General features: G+C 41.4%; 1 long non-coding RNA gene across 1 annotated transcript in view; it reads right to left on the reverse strand.

The window, feature by feature from the left end:
* Positions 1-16,938, reverse strand: part of LOC307059800 — a 36,952-nt gene extending 20,014 nt beyond the window's left edge. Inside the window, exon 1 of the long non-coding RNA XR_013811140.1 lies at positions 16,826-16,938. This is a non-coding gene — a long non-coding RNA (uncharacterized lncRNA). The remainder of the gene's footprint in view (positions 1-16,825) is intronic.
* Positions 16,939-17,180: the final 242 nt, after the last annotated feature.

The raw sequence follows: 17,180 nt of genomic DNA on the forward strand, positions 1-17,180 counted from the left end.
ATAAAAAGAAACTATGTGTGATTATATTTAAAGTAAATAAAATAAAATTCAAGGAAGAGGGCTTCCCTGGTGGCTCAGTGGTTGAGAGTCTGCCTGCCGATGCAGGGGACACGGGTTCATGCCCCAGTCCGGGAAGATCCCACATGTCGCGGAGCTGCTGGGGCCGTGAGCCATGGCCACTGAGCCTGCGCGTCCGGAGCCTGTGCTCCGCAACGGGAGCGGCCACAACAGTGAGAGGCCCGTGTACCAGAAAAAAAAAAAAAATTCAAAGAAGAGCGACTTCCCTGGTAGCACAGTGGTTAAGAATCTGCCTGCCAATGCAGGGGACATGGGTTTGATCCCTAGTCCAAGGAGATCCCACATGCCGTAGAGCAACTAAGCCTGTGAGCCACAACTACTGAGCTTATGCTCTAGAGCCTGTGAGCCACAACTACTGAAGCCCGCGCACCTAGAGCCCACGCTCCGCAACAAGAGAAGCAGAGAGCCATGGCAATGAGAAGCCTGCACACCACAATGAAGAGTAGCCCCCACTCGCCACAACTAGAGAAAGCCTGTGCACAGCAATGAAGACCCAACACGGCCAAAAATAAATAAAATAAATAAATTAAAAAAGAATTCAATGAAGAGCTGGAAAATGGATCCACCCAGTAGTAGTGAGCACCCCTGAGACCCAAATAGTGGTTTCTAAACATCATTTACCACTAAAAGGAATTAGGGCTCACTTGAGAAAAGGCTGATTCCAGGTCTGGGGCAGGAAAGGTACAAGATGAGTCTGGAACAAACTGTCATATCAGAGATAAGAAAGCCAAAGGCCACAGAGAGTGTCAAAACCACTTAGGAGTCCTCATATAGCTCAATAACAAAAAACAAACAAGCCAGTTGAAAAACGGGCAGAAGACCTAAATAGACTTTTCTCCGAAGAAGACATACAGATGGTCAACAAGTGCATGAAAAGATGCTCAGTACCACTAATTTAGAGAAATGCAAATCAAAACTACAATGAGGTACCACCTCATCCCAGTCAGAATGGCCATGATTAAAGAGTCTGCAAATAATGAATGCTGGGGAGGGTGTGTAAGAAAAGGAACCCTCTTACACTGTTGGTGGGAATATAAATTGGTGCAGCCACTGTGCAAAACAGTATGGAGGGTCCTAAAAAAGCAAAAAGTAGAGTTGCCATATGATCCAGCAATCCCACTCCTGGGCATATATCCAGACAAAACTAGGATTCAAAAAGATACATGCATCCCTATGTTCATAGCAGCACTATCCACAATAGCCAGGACATGGAAACAACCTAAATGTCCATTGACAGATGAATGGATAAAGAAGATGTGGTACATATATACAGTGGAATACTACTCAGCCATAGAAAAGAATGAAATAATGCCATTTGCAGCAACATGGATGGACCTAGAGATTATCATACTAAGTGAAGGAAATCAGAAAGAGAAAGACAAATACCATATGATATCCCTTATATGTGGAATCTAAAATATGGCTCAAATGAACTTGTCTACGAAACAGACTCACAGACATAGAGAACAGACTTGTGGTTGCCAAGGGGGAAGGGGGATGGGGAGGGACGGACCACCCCTGGCCTGCCAGAGAATTCCCTTAGTGTCTTTTCCTAACTTTTAAAAAAATTGTGAGGGAATTCCGTGGCGGTCCAGTAGTTAGGACTCCGTGCTTTCACTGCAGAGGGCCCAGGTTCAATCCCTGGTTGGGGAACTAAGATCTCGCAAGCTGCACAGCACGGCCAGGAAAAAAAGACACTAAGCCTAAGAAGTTTAATGGACAAGTACTAGTGAACTTTCCAAAAAGAGATAATTTCTATGTTATATACATTATTCTAGTGTTGGAAAGGTATCTAACTCGTTTTGTGCATCTAGCAAAGCACTGACGCCAAAACTCAGCAAGATTAACCTCACTTGGAACATAGATGCAAAAATTCTATTTAAATTTCAGCAAGGCAAATACAACAGTGTATCAAGGGAATATATTATGACAAAGGGAGGTTAATTACAGAAGTCCAAGAATCTAATTTTAACTTAGAAAGTTTATATAATTCACTACATTTACAGATTAAGGCATCTGATGATACCAACAAATGCTGAAAAATAATTGGTAAAATTTAAATCTATTATTGATTTTAAAAAACCCCACAAACCTCTAAGCAGCTAGCTCTAGAAGGGAAATTTCTTATCTTAATAAAACAACTTATGAAAACCTACAGTTATTATAATACTTAGGGGTAATTTTAGAGGTAATCCTATTAAATCAGGAATAAAACAAGGATGCCTGCTTTCATGCTACTATACAGCATTAAACTGGGAGATCTAGTCAGTAAAATGAAATAAGAAAAATGAATGAGAAACCTATAAATGAGGATGTTTTCATCTACAAATTAGAGAAAATCTAATTTGAAATAGCTTATACAATAAATAAATTCTATTATCTCACATAATAAGAAATCCTGAGGTAGGAAGTCTCCAGAGCTGGTTAATTCAGTGGTTTGCTGACCTTATTAAGGACCCAGGTTCTTTCTATTTTTTAACTCTACCATCCCCTGGAGGTCAGATTTGTAAATCTTCCAAGCTTGCCTCTCCCAAGGCAACAACATGGCTCTCATATTACCAAGCATCCTATATAAATCTGGGATGCAGAAGGGATATCTATTCCTGTTTGTTTCTTTTCAAGAATGGGGAAATGTTTCCCTGAAGCACTTCAGGATATTTTGTCACCTCTCATTGGACAGAACTAGGTTATATGCCCATCCCAGAACTACGTAATAGAACTCCCAGTCTGCCGGGATGGACATTTAGTTGGAGAAAGAAAGAAAATCTTGGGGGTGAAGACCACTGAGACTTTGGTGTGTTTGTAACTACAATATAACCAAGCCCATCCTGACTTGATCAACAAAACCTAAAGTTAATCAACATCTTTATCCTCCTCTTTGAAGAGTAAATCCAGTTACTCTCTTTCTTGATATGCTACCCCTACTCCCCCCTTCTCTCTGTAATTCAGCACTTTTATTAATTTCTTTTAAATACTTCCAAAATGTGTCTATGCAGGTACAAATTCTTGCATAAAAGGCAGAAAATTATATATTACTATTCTACACCTTCCTTTTGTTACTTAAAATAGATCCTGAAGTTCTCTCCATATCACTACATAAAGAGCTTCCTAATTTGTTTTACAGCTATATAGTAAATCCCTATGAAGCAGCTACTATTATTTTCTGCATTTTACAGATGAGATGTTAGGACATCTGCCCATGGTCACACAGCTGTTAGAGTAGCAGAGCTGGGATTTGAACCCAAGCAGTCTAGTTCTAGAGCACTCGCTATTCATCACTATAAATCAAAAGCAAAAGGACACTATATAATAAGAACATGCAGATTTTTAAAGTCAAGTTTCCAGAAATGAAAAGGAGTCACTCTTTCATTCATTCACCAAATATTTATTGAGCCCATAGTATGTGCCAGACACAGTTCAAGGCTCTGGGGACACTGCAGTGAACAAAATAGACAAAAAAGCCTAGTCTAATAGAGTTTGCATTTTACTAATGAAGATAGATAATAAGTATAATATATAGCATATGAGGTAGAGGATAAGTGCTAAGGAGTAAAAATAAAGTAGGAAAAAAGGTTATGAAATGTTAAGAGGGAGGGGTTGAAGTTTTAGATAAGGTACCTGGGAAAGCTTCACTGAGCAAGTGGTGTTTATTCAAGACCTGAAGAAGTAAGAGAGCAAACCATATGGATATGTGGGGGAGAACTTTTCAGGCAGAGGAAACAGCCAGAGCAAAGGCCCTGATGGGGAACCATGCCTGGTAGTTTTAAATAACAGCAAGGAACTCGGTGTGCGGGGGTGTGGAGAGAGAGAGAGAGAGAGAGAGAGAGCAGTGGGAGACGAGTCCAGGAGGTAACAACAGGCTGGATCATGCAGGGACTTGCAATCACAGTAAGAACTTTGTTTTTGCTCTGAGTGACCAGGGAGTCACTGGTGGGTTCTGCAGAGGGAGGCAAGGATTTGACTAACATTTTAACAAGGTCACTCTGCCATGTTGAGAATCGGCTGAAAGCAGACCAATCAGGAGGCTGTTGCAATAATCCAGGCAGGAAGTGATGGTGACTCGGACCTGGGGGGCAGCAGTGAGGATTATAAGAAGTGGTCCAATTCTGGATCCATTTTTAAGGAAAATCCATAGGATGTGCAGTATTTGCAGTGTGAGACAAAGAGAGGAAATAAAGATGACTCCAAGATATTACCCTGAATGCCTATAATAACAGTTACCAATAACTGAGATAGGGAAAACTTCAGGGTTTGGGAATGAAGAACAGGAGCTCAGTTTTTAACTTTCCAAGTGGAGCTGTCTCATAGGCAGCTGGATATGTGGGTCAGGAGTTTAGGGGAGATGTCTGAGCTGGAGATATAAATTTGGAAGTTATCAGCATATCTATGGTATTTGAAGTCACAAGACTGATGACTTCATCTGGAAAGTGATTTAAACTGTGAAAAAGAGAAGAGTCTCAAGAACTGAGCCCTAGGACTTCATCATTTAGAAGTAGGGACAATGAAGAGGAATCAGCAAACAAGACTGAAACAGAACAACCAGAAATAGAAGAAGAAAACCAGATGAGTATGTGTCTTCAAAGCCAAATAAAGGAAGTTATTAAGGTGTAAAAGTAAACAGATGGGTTAAACAGCAAATGAGACCTGCATGAAGATGAAATCAGCAAATTCAAAAATAGAGATGGAGTGGTTTTTTTTAGAAGAGTGAGGGACTTCTCTGGTGGCCCAGTGGCTAAGACTCCATGCTCCTAATGCAGGGGGCCTGGGTTTGTCCCCTGAGGGAACAAGATCCCACATGCCGCAACTAAGAGTTCGCATGCTGCAACTAAATATCTGCGTGCCACAACTAAAAGATCTCGCACATGGCAACAAAGATCTTGCATGCTGCAACTAAGACCCAGTGCAGCCAAATAAAAAAAAAAATAAATATTTTTTAAATTAAAAATTAAAAAAAGAAGAGTGATTAAGAGAAATGGAGGATAGGGGCTTCCCTGGTGGTGCAGTGGTTGAGAGTACGTCTGCCGATGCAGGGGACGCGGGTTCGTGCCCTGGTCCGGGAGGATCCCACATGCCGTGGAGCGGCTGGGCCCGTGAGCGTCCGGAGCGTCCAGAGCCTGCGCTCCGCAACGGGAGAGGCCACAACAGTGAGAGGCCCGCATACCGCAAAAAAAAAAAAAAGAAATGGAGGATAGAATGAAGAGATTCAAGGTGCATTTAGTGGATGTCCCTGAAGAAAAGAATAGAGAATGTGAAAAGGCACTATTTAAAGAGAAATTTTCTATAATTAAATTTGGAAAGACATTAATGTTGTAGGTTCGGTTCCCTGGGAAGTAGACTGAAACAGAGATTAGTGTGCAGGAGGCTTATTATGGAGAGCTCTTGAGATCAATATTAGTGGAAGGGATGGAAGCAGGACTGGGCAGAGGGAGAAGGTGAGGTGTGATGCAGCCTCAACAAAGACTTCGGCCAACTTCATGGGAAGGATGACCAATTGTCCCCGTTTGCCCAGGATCGAGGGGTTTCCCAGGATGCAAGATTGAGGGGTTTTAGAGGCACAAGTCCTTGGTAAAGGACTGGTTGATTATCCTACCAAAGGGAGCTCTGACGCTAAGGACCTTTAGAATTGTCCCACATTGAGACAAGAGGGCTGGCTCTTTGTACCCCTGTATTGACGAATCACTGGATGCCGACTGCCCTTAGGAAGGGGTGTAACCTCTTGAGCAAAACAGCACTATTCAGCTGAGGGCAATTCCTGGAGAAGGCTGACATCTGAGCGTTGTCTTCTGGAAGCACCCCCAGCTCCTAGCATCTGGGGGATTAGGTCCTTCAGTCCTGAAGAGGGATCCAGGTGGTGCAGGACAGTATTGAACATAATGAGCCTTTCTAATTGAAGTAGTAAATTGTCTTGAACGGAATAAATAATACAATACAAATCCACACCTAAACACATCATCACACCTGCAGAACAATATAGACAAGAGATAAATCCAGCCAAACTGGAAAGACAGACTGTCTACAAAAGAACAATAATTATTGAGAACAGACTTCTTATCAGATAACAAATGCCAGAAAGAAAATGAAACAATATCTTCAATGTATTAAGGAAAGTAATTGTCAACCTGGAATTCTATATTCAGCAAAATCATGTTTTTACACTGAGCACAGAATAAAACAAAGACATTTTCAGACAAACAAAAGACTCAGAGTTCATGTCTCACTAACTCTCAGGGAAAGAATTCCTGAAGGACATTCTTCAGTAGGATGGTATTATAGTTGAAGGAGTGTGATGCATGAAGCAGTGTGAGCAAATGGGTAATCTAAACCCTAATAAACATTGACTATTAAAAATTACTAATTTGGGGACTTCCCTGGTGGTCCAGTGGTTAAGACAATGCACTTCCAATGCAGGGGGTGCAGGTTCAATCCCTGCTCAGGGAACTAAGATCCCACATGCCACATGGTATGGCAAAAAAAAAAAAAAAAAATTACTAATTTGTTGGGGATGTTTAAAAACAAGATGGAAATACATTTTAGGCCACAGTAATGTGGAATGTGGGAGACAGAGAAAGGAATTAAATCTTTATAAGACCTTGTATTTTTTTTTTTTTTTTTTTTTTTTTTTTTTTTTTTTTTTTGTGGTATGCGGGCCTCTCACTGTTGTGGCCTCTCCCGTTGCGGAGCACAGGCTCCGGATGCGCAGGCCCAGCAGCCATGGCTCACGGGCCCAGCCGCTCCGCGGCATATGGGATCCCCCCAGACCGGGGCACGAACCCGTATCCCCTGCATCGGCAGGCGGACTCTCAACCACTGCGCCACCAGGGAGGCCCAAGACCTTGTATTTTTTTAGGGGGGGATGGCAATACCAATTAGGTTTGTACTTTATTATGTCAAGAATGCATATTAAAATTCAGAGTGTAACTCCTAAAAGAACAAAAATAGAATACATAACTTCCAAACCTGTAGAAATAAAAAGGGGGAGCATAAGAAAAACTATATTAATACAATAGAAAGCAATAAAAGAAAAAAGAAAAAGCATAATAAAGGAAAAGCACAAAAAAGGAAATAGAAATAAATCCAAATAGATTACTAACCCCTATAAATTTAAACGATTAAACCCAGTGTTTAAAGAACAAAAATTCTCAGACTAGGAGATAAAGTCCAACTGCTAAGTTCTTTTTAAAGAGACAAAGCTGAGACACATGATATAAGAAGGCTCTAAGTAAAGAGATGGACATATAAACACCTGGCAAATACTTGTGGAAAGAAAGTTGGTGTGGCAATACCAGACAAAAATAGATATTAAGGCAAAAAGCGTTACTAGAAATTAAGTAGACCTCATCTTCCAGCCAAGATGGAGTAACGAGAACTGGATTTACCCTCTTTGCCTGGAACAACTAAAAAACTGGACAGAATATTTGAAACAAAGGTCTTTTAGACTTTGGACATCACACAGCACAGTGATCCCTGAAAGGGCAAACACATTAGTGAACCCTACGATTGCTCCAGTTTCGTGCTGGAGAGTTTCTAGCCATAGCCAGGCAGGGGGAACCCAGGCAGATGCAGGGTCTCTGAGTTGAAGGGATAAATCCCGGGAGTCTAAGGAAGCCAAAGCTGTTGGAGTTTGCAGGCACAGTAGTGGAGAGGAGAAATTGCACACAGAGGAAGTCAGTCCCAGAGATCTGCACAGGATCCCCCTTGAGTCCTCAGCTGAATGCTCATCAGCCCATGAGTGTGAGAAACCTACCCACAGCCAAAGAATGAATGACCCAAAAAGAGCAGAGGTAGCAATCCAGGGAGATGACACAGGACTAGGAAGGATTGGGCTCCCATCAGACAGAGTGGAAGACCCTGTAATTCATAGGGCATTGAGTAACCAGAAGGGTACTGCCTCAGTAGTGGGGAAAAATCAGCTCTAGACTAAAGTCTACTTGGATCCCTCCTAACAAAGCTTGAAAATAAAAAAGCCTTAAAAGGATCAAACTGTTTCCAAGTAATTTAACTGTGTCTCAGAACAAAGCTCAAGAATATTTACAGGCATACAAAGCATCCAGCATTTAACAAGGTAAAATACACAATGTCTGGCAACCAATCAAAACTTACCAGGGATGCAAAGAAGCAGGAAACTCTGACCCACAATGAGGAGAAAAATCTATCAATAGAAACACATCCAGAAACAGTGCAGATGACAGAATTAGTAGATAAGAACATTAAAAGTTATTGTAACGATATTCTATAAATTCAAGAAGGTAGAGGAAAGATTGAGCATGGTAAGATATAAAAAGACCCAAATTGAACCTCTAGAGAGGAAAATGAAAGTTTTACTGGATTGTGTGAAGATTAGACACTGCAGGAGATAAAAGAGAGAATTCATCAGGAAGTTATAAAAATCCTGAACTGGTGCATCTAACAAAGGAGACTCAAAGTATATTAAGCAAAAATTAACAGATCTAACAGAGAATTTGATGACTTCACGACCATAGATTTTAACATTATTTTATTTAAAAAAATAGATAAAAAGGCAAAGGTTTAAATTAAGTATACCTATAAATTAAAAATGTACATTCCAAGTAAATACAAACTGGCATTGCAGTTCTTATATCCTCATTCGCTGAGACATTTGTCATCTACTGTGAGCTCTGCGAGGACAGGAACTGTGTACTGATCAGGACTGAATCCTTAGAGCCTGGCATGGGACCTGACACATTTTAGGGTATCAATGAGTAAATATTATATTTATAATTCTAAATGAAGTAGCTAAAATATTATAAGGCTATAGAGGACATAAGTGCACAATTAAGCTTAAATTAATGGATACGTATAAAATTGCACATCACAACAAGTAGAGCATACATATTTTTTTCAAAAACACCTACAACGGGGCTTCCCTGGTGGCACAGGGGTTAAGAATCCGCTTGCCAACGCGGGGGACTCGTGTTTGAGCCCTGGTTCTGGAAGATCCCTCATTCAGCAGAGCAACTAAGCCCGGGCGCCACAACTACTGAGCCTGCGCTCCGCACCAAAGAGAAGCCGCCTCAGTGAGAAGCCCGCACATGGCAACTAAGAGTAACCCCCCGCTCACCGCAACTAGAGAAAGCCCACGTGCAGCAACGAAAACCCGACGCAGCCAAAAATAAATAAAATAAAAAATAATAATAAATAAAAAACCACCTAAAACATCTACAAAAGTCAATCATTCAGTGGCCATTAGACAATGAAAAATGTGCTATTACGCTGCTGCAGAATAGTCTAACTGGAACTTATGTTTTCTATGTAGGTAATGAACTCAGATACTTTTGACAGTTTCTGCAAATATAGTTATGAACATTGTTTTGTTTTCTGGGAAATTGAGGAGGGGGCAATACTGCCCTCATACTGACAAGCTAATATCACGTCATAATTAGAACACAGCAGGTCCCAAGAGGTGACTTAACAAACCTCACAATCAGAGAATTTAAGGATTCAGACCAAATCTCTGTATTGATCTTCACCTCATTGATAAGAAGAAGCTAAGAATATTAACTGTAAGTTTACACTATATTAACTGCATAATAAATTGTCATTCAGCTCTCGTTTCATATGTTGTTTCTATAAACTCCCCCATCAAAAAGCCCATTCAACTGCTGTTAGCTATCTGGGTTGATTTAGCCTTATCTGATCATAGGCAAGAGTCTGGTGCCCAAAGCAGTCAAAACAAAATGAACATCAGTCTTATAGGAGATTGACTTTCTTTTTTTGGTAACACCTTTACTGAGATACAATTCACATACCATACAAGTCACCCATTTAAAATGTGCAATTAAATGTTTTTAGTATATTCACGGAGGTTGAAATCATCAACACATTCAATTATAGAATATTTTCATTATACCAAAAAGTAGTTCTGTACCCATTAACAGTCACTCTCCATTGCTTTCCAGCCCTAGGCAACCACTAATCTACACTCTGTCTCTACAGATTTGCTTGGACATTTCATATAAACAGAATCATACAGTATCTGGTCTTTGTGATTGGCTTCTTTCACTTAACATTTTCAAGGTTCATTTATGCTGTAGCATGTATCCATACTTCATCCCTTTTTATTCCTTTTTATCCGTACAATTCCCTTGTATAGATAATACCACATGTTATTTATCCATTCATCAGTTGATGGACATTTGAGTTATTTCCACTTTTCAGCAATTATGAATAACGTTGCTATGCACATTCTTTTACAAGTTTTTATGAGAACATATGTTTTCATTTCTCTTGGGTATATACTTAGTAGTGGAGTTGCTGGGTCCCATGCCAGCTCTATAAGTAACATTTTGAGGAACTGCCAGGCTGCTTTCTGAGGCAGCTGCACAATTTTACATTCCCATCAGCAGTGTATGAGGGCTCCAACTTCTCCACATCCCTGTCAGCACTTATTATTATCTGCCTTTTTGATTGTAATCATCCTAGTGGTTATAAAGCACTATCTCACTGTGGTTAGAATACTGCTTTAATGAGGCTTATTTCTGATTGGGTGTTTTGCAAGATAAGTGAGTGTTTTTAATCACTTTGCTATAATATGTATTTTTATCAACTTTGTTTACCCATAAAAATAATCAGTTTTTCTGATTGGGTGTTTTGCAAGATAAGTGAGTGTTTTTAATCACTTTGCTATAATATGTATTTTTATCAACTTTGTTTACCCATAAAAATAATCAGTTTTGCTAAATGAATATGAAAAGTGTTTGGTTATCTATTACTATGTAACAAACCATCCCACAACTTAGGGGCTTAAAATAACCAGTTTATTATCTCTCATGATTCTGTAGGTTGGCTAGGCTCAGCTGGGTGGTTCTTCTGCTCAGTGTGATATCGGCTGGGGCTGCAGTCACCTGGAAGTTCGACTACACAGAACATCCAAGATAGCTCAGATACATGTCTGGTGACTTCACAGGGATGGCTGGAAGGCTGAACTCAGATGCAATACTTGAGCAGTTGGGACTCTCTCTTTCCACATCATACTGGGGCATCTCTCTCTCTCTCTCTACATGGCCCCTCCAGCATGAGAGTAGTTGGATTGATACATGGCAGCACAGAGCTCACAAAAATGCAAAAGTGGAAGCTTTGAGACCTTTCTAAGGCTGATGCTCGGAACTGGCACAGCATCACTCCCATCACACTCCATTGGGCTAGTCTAGATTCTGAGGCATGAGTCCTGGGAGGCGTGGACCCTTAGTGACCATCTATGAAGACTAACTGCCCCAAAAAGAATAGTTTACTCAGGAGATAATAGTAATTTTTCTAATTTACTAACATTACTGATAAATGCTTTCCATTTTTTAAGGCATTTAAGTCATCTATCATTGAGGACCTTTTGAGAGGCAGGAAAGAACTTGAGCTCACAAGAAACCACCAATACTCTCGGAAAGCATCCTCCACCACCTTCCAGATTTCTTATTCACTAAAGCATAAAGGAGATACAAAAAGGATCATTTTTACCAAAGAAGCTAGAGAAAAAAAGACCTCCAATGTCAGCTAATAAAGATTTTGCTGTATACGGAAACTGTCAGGTCATTCTCATTTTCAAAGCACACCTTTTGATGTCTTTGAATGATTGCCTTGTCCATCATTCCACATGTTAGATTCTTTCTTGATGTGCATGTTTGGATTTTCCAACACAGGCCACCTTCCCCCATGTGACCCACTTTGAAGAGGGAGAGAAGCAGAGGTCTTCATGCTTCAGAATTTCAGACTCCAGTCCTGGATAGCACACCTGAAGACATTCTGTATTTCACTATATTTGAAAGCACCTTGCCAGCATCCAATCATAAGGTAAATTGGGGTTTTATATTTGAAAAGCGCTCATTAAGTTCAACAACAGAACTGATCCCTGGTGAGGTAGGAAGCTCCCATCCCCAGAAGGGTTCGGACAGAGCTGGGTCACCTGTCAGGGATGCTACCGTAAAGATTCGGGAAAGCTGGGAGAGCCCTAACAAATTCCAGATCTTATTCTTTTAAACCTGTTAAATGTAGACAAAGCATTGCCCACTAATGAGAGGCTCAGTTTCTGAAGTCAGACAGACCTGGGTTTATAACCTGGCTTTACCATTTACCAGCTGTGGGAGGTTCGATGGGTTTCTTTTTTGTGTGTGTGTGTGTGTGTGTGGTACTCAGGCGTCTCACTGTTGTGGCCTCTCCCGTTGCGGAGCACAGGCTCCGGACGCGCAGGCTCAGCGGCCATGGCTCACGGGCCCAGCCACTCCGCGGCATGTGGGATCTTCCTGGACCGGGGCACGAACCTGTGTCCCCTGCATTGGCAGGCAGACTCCCAACCACTGCACCACCAGGGAAACCCTCGATGGGTTTTTAAAATTCTGTCAGCCTGTTTCCTCATCTGTAAGGTGAGTATAATAACATTACCTATGTTTCAGGTGTGGAGCTACTGCTGAACCAGAAAGCATGCAGATGCTCCAGCCTTGGAAAAGCCTTGGAACCCTCTTCCATATGAAGTCATGGACTTTTCTGAGAATCTAATGAAAGCTTTGGATCCTCCATATTGCCCCAACCAATACATGTATCATGAAAATTGCTACAAGTTCATGGGGTTCAAAAACCCCTAGTTGTCCATCCGTGGTCCTCGTAGAGAGTTATATAAACCTTTGCTCTAGACTAAACACAGCAGCCACAAGCCCACAAAGAGAAGGCAGTGAGTCCTCATGAAAATCACAGCAGCTCTGAAGGCAAACACACATTTTGTCTTTTGAGAGTCTCACTCTGCCTCTGAAGTCTCGAAGTGTAATCTGAGACTGCGCGGACCCTACAGAAATTTCCCTTATTTTGTAGTTTCAGAAATATCTTCAGGGACTTCCCTGGTGATCCGGTGGTTAAGACTCCACACTCCCAATGCAGGGGGCCCCAGGTTCGATCCCTGGTCAGGGAACTAGATCCCGCATGGCACAACTAAGACCCCATGCAGCCAAGTAAATAAATAAATAAATATTTTAAAAAATTATTTTAAAAAGAAATGTCTTCAGAGGAATAAAGCTGAATGTGCAAACCATGACCATCTTATCTTAAAGGTTTTATACATCTTTCTATAATCTAAAATTTTCATTTTTTGAGAGGTTCTCTGAGAAAAACCTAATTTTAATTTTTTCAGAATTTTCCCTGGTTCTCCCACATAAAGACTTGAAGGCCTGAAGAGATTGAGAAGCTGACCTCAGAGGCTACGTCTGTGATTCAAAAGGATGAAGGGGAAGTTTGTTCATTTTCAGTATCTCACTCAAGCCCTGCCCTAGAGTACTACTTAGGGGCTTATAAATCCTACAAGCGTTTGATGGCGTATCGGTTGGAAATGCTGAGTACCCACTGGGTAAGAAGACCTAGTCCTATAGCAGATGAAGAGAAATATCAGGTTAACCCATCTCAGGACTAGAGCTATTTTTCTCTAAGTCCCAACCCTCCCAGAGGCGGGTTGGTAGGGTCTCTTTGTGAATGAAGAGACATTATGATATCTTTTGAGTGTATTATTGTTAACCATTGATTTTTATCAAGAACAAATGGATACCATCTCTTGTGTTTGAATAAGGAGTTTTTGTGGAGTGTTTGTGTCCCTTACATTATTGTATGCACCTCCTCTTAGGCTGTTTGAAGCCAGAGCTTAATTTTTAATAATTCAATAATGAATCTTGTTTAATCTCTCTTAATCCTCTTGCCTAATTCTCTTTTACATTAAGGGATTAAACACAGAAAAGAAGACGTGGCCAAATGATGACTCACTCCTCTTTCAATGTTGATCCCCAAAGGCAGATAGAAGAGAAGAAACGTCCCAGAAGTGAATGAAACACGCAAGTCTAAACTGAGAAATAAATCATCTGAGTCTCAGGCTATTTACTCTAACTTCCCCTTTCTTCTGTGACACAAAAATTAGTCTTAAAAGGTCTGCAAATGCTATTCACTGCTGCACCTTCCACAAGATATTCTCTAATGAAGCTGAAATTACTAACTCACCGTCACAAACCATTTGCTTTGAGCTGTTTCTCTAATAACGGGGATGGGCCACACTGAGTCATCCACACTCTTGCCCAGTCCCCTAAGAACCCCGGAGACTCATTAACTTGACAGTTGGCCAGGATTAGCAGCACAGGGATTGTGGCTGTGTCATGGAGCCTGGGACTGGTGAACTGTGGACTTTGGGGCCCAAGGCAGTATTAGGCTGAGGAGGCTGACAGGAGAGGCTGAGTCTCAAACTGGTTGGAGAGAGCCTGGTCCGGTCAACTTACTCTACAGAACCCAGAAATGGTGCCCTGGTCACATTCTCAGGGCTCTGTGTTGCCCTCACCTACTTCCTGTTTCTGCCCAAGCTGGTGAAATGTATCATGATGGCGTGGGGCTGGAAGGGTCCCTGCTCTGGGGCCATCTGTGCTTTGCTCCTGAATTAAACCTGGAAAATTCCCCCTTTTCCACTGCATTCTTACAATCTTACATGGCCTTGTGAGGGGGAGAATAAAGTAGGAGCTTCCTATAAGCCGTGATTTAGGGGTGCCAGATAAAGCCGCCTCCCTGAAGAGACCTGCCACATGGCTTACCATTCCTATGGGACACCCTCCTTTCAGGCAAGACATTGAAAGTGACTACTGAAAAGGAAATGAGGTTCCACATATAAGTGATACCATATGATATTTGTCTTTCTCTGACTTACTACCTGGGGGAAAGCAGGGGGAGGGATAAATTGGAAGATTGGGATTGACATATACACACTACTATATATAAAATAGATAACTAATAAGGACCTACTGTATAGCACAGGGAACTCTACTCAGTACTCTGTAATGACCTATAAGGGAAAATAAGCTAAAAAAGAGCAGATATATGTATATGCATAACTGATTCACTTTGCTGTACAGTAGAAACTAACACAACATTGTAAATCAACTATACTCCAATAAAAATCAAATAAAGGGTTTCCCTGGTGGCGCAGTGGTTGAGAGTCCGCCTGCCAATTCAGGGGACACCGGTTCGTGCCCCGGTCCGGGAAGATCCCACATGCCGCGGAGAGGCTGGGCCCGTGAGCCATGGCTGCTGAGCCTGCGCGTCCAGAGCCTGTGCTCCGCAACGGGAGAGGCCACAACAGTGAGAGGCCCGAGTAACGCAAAAAAAAAAAAAAAAAAATCAAATAAAAAAAGCAAATGAGGTTTGGGTGGTCTAACACATAAACCTATTCTTTCCCATTAACACTTTCCAAATTGGTTTAGCAGATTTGCCCATTAGGATATTTGAACTCTGAAAATAGCACCCTGGACTGGTTACTTTTACTGCAACCTGCGGCCCAAACTTTCAAATTCAGAATCCTGTGTATTTCTGCCAATGATCATTCCAGCCGTCACACTGAGACTTTGTGGAGAAAGTATCAAAATATGATGATATCAAACACGAAACAGTCCACACTCTGCCACTCACATTCCTCAGCTGGTTCGGAAGCTACCTTCTTCATATTGTAAGAAAGCAAAAGCCAAACCAAGGTTGGGGGAAATGTTTAAATACTGTGACCTCTCAATGATCCAAGCCAGGAGAGGAAAGTGAAAAAGATTACAAAGAATGTGCAGCACCAGTACTCCAGTGTAGAAGTTCATGTCTTTGTATATGCTCCCCTGGCAGGCCTGGCTTTCTGACTTCACTTTTGCTTGGGAACCTGCTCTGTGGAGGGCAGGTGTTTTCTGGTCTGTACCCCCAGCCATGTGGTAAGCCAAACAGGACAGCTTCTGTCCCAGCAGGGGTGGAGGATGGCATTTTGGAGGGTTAAGTTCGAAACAGGAGAGTATTAGCAAACGCATTTGCCTTCACAACCAAGCCACACCCTCCAATCTAACTTTGCAATGAAACCGACATTTTAATCTCCAAAAATATTTTTATTAAAAAATAAAAATAATACCTAAAAAGGATCCTAAGAACCAAATGGGAAAAGAGACATACTCTTCTGAATTGCCCCACCCCGCATCTAGGACGGCTTTTGGTTCTGTCTCCCAGTTTTCAGGAGTGCGCTGTCGGGAGCTCAGGGCTGGAGGTTCTCTAGGGTATTTGTGACTCAGCCTTTCCCAACAGGCTCACCCAAGTATGTACATGGGCTGTCCACCGTTGTCCCACACTCTCAAGAGACAGTGCCCTCCACGCCTCCCAGAACAGTGAACATAGGAAGTCTTGACACCTACTCAACAAATGCTTCTGCGCTGGGTACCAAGAAGGATACTGAGGTTACAAAAATGAAAGGAAAATCCATGAATTTTTTGGATGATCTCATAAACAAGTCATGTCAATGACTATTACACTATACGTTAAATTCTAGAATAGAGGTACATACACAGGGATTGTGGACACACAGAGGAAGGGATGTTTAACTCTATCTTGGGAAGGGAGGGCTTTGAAGAGAATACATATAATTTTTGGCTTCAAGTAATAGAATACAGTGGCCTAAGTAGTAAAGATACTTATTATCTCATATAACAAGAAATACAGAGACAGGAAGTGCAGGGTTGGCCTGAATGCCTTTAAGAGCTAGGCTCATTTCATCTTGGGCATGGGGAGAGAAGCTTTCATTTTACTTTAAATCTTCTCCATTGTGGATTTAGTAGAAATATCTCATTCTTATATTCATCATTTCTCATCCAGCAGTTCTGAATTTCTCCGCTAAAGAAGATATATTACAGGATTTTAAAAATTGTAGTAACTCACGCAGGCCAAACATGTTTTCTCTATTTATACGACATGCATGAAGAAATACCTTTCAGTTCTGCAACGGTGACTGTATAACCTCGATTGCCTCAAGCGTTGGTGAGTGTGCCTTATAACAATCATCTTAGAGCACAATCGGCCCTCCTTATCTGTGGATTCCACATCTGCAGATTCAACCAAACAACAGATCAAAAATATTCAGAGGAAAAAATTCCAGAAAGTTCCCAAAAGCAAAATTTGAACTTGCTGCACACTATTTACATAGCATTTACATTGGATTAGGTATTATAAGTAATCTAGAGATGATTTAAAGTGTACAGGAGGATTGTGTAGGTTATATGCAACTACTACACCATTGTATAAAAGAGACTTGCACATCCATGAACTTTAGTATCCATGAGGGT

This window comes from Hyperoodon ampullatus (genome assembly GCF_949752795.1).
Source record: "Hyperoodon ampullatus genome assembly, chromosome: 10".
In the NCBI taxonomy this organism is placed as follows: Eukaryota; Metazoa; Chordata; class Mammalia; order Artiodactyla; family Ziphiidae; genus Hyperoodon; species Hyperoodon ampullatus.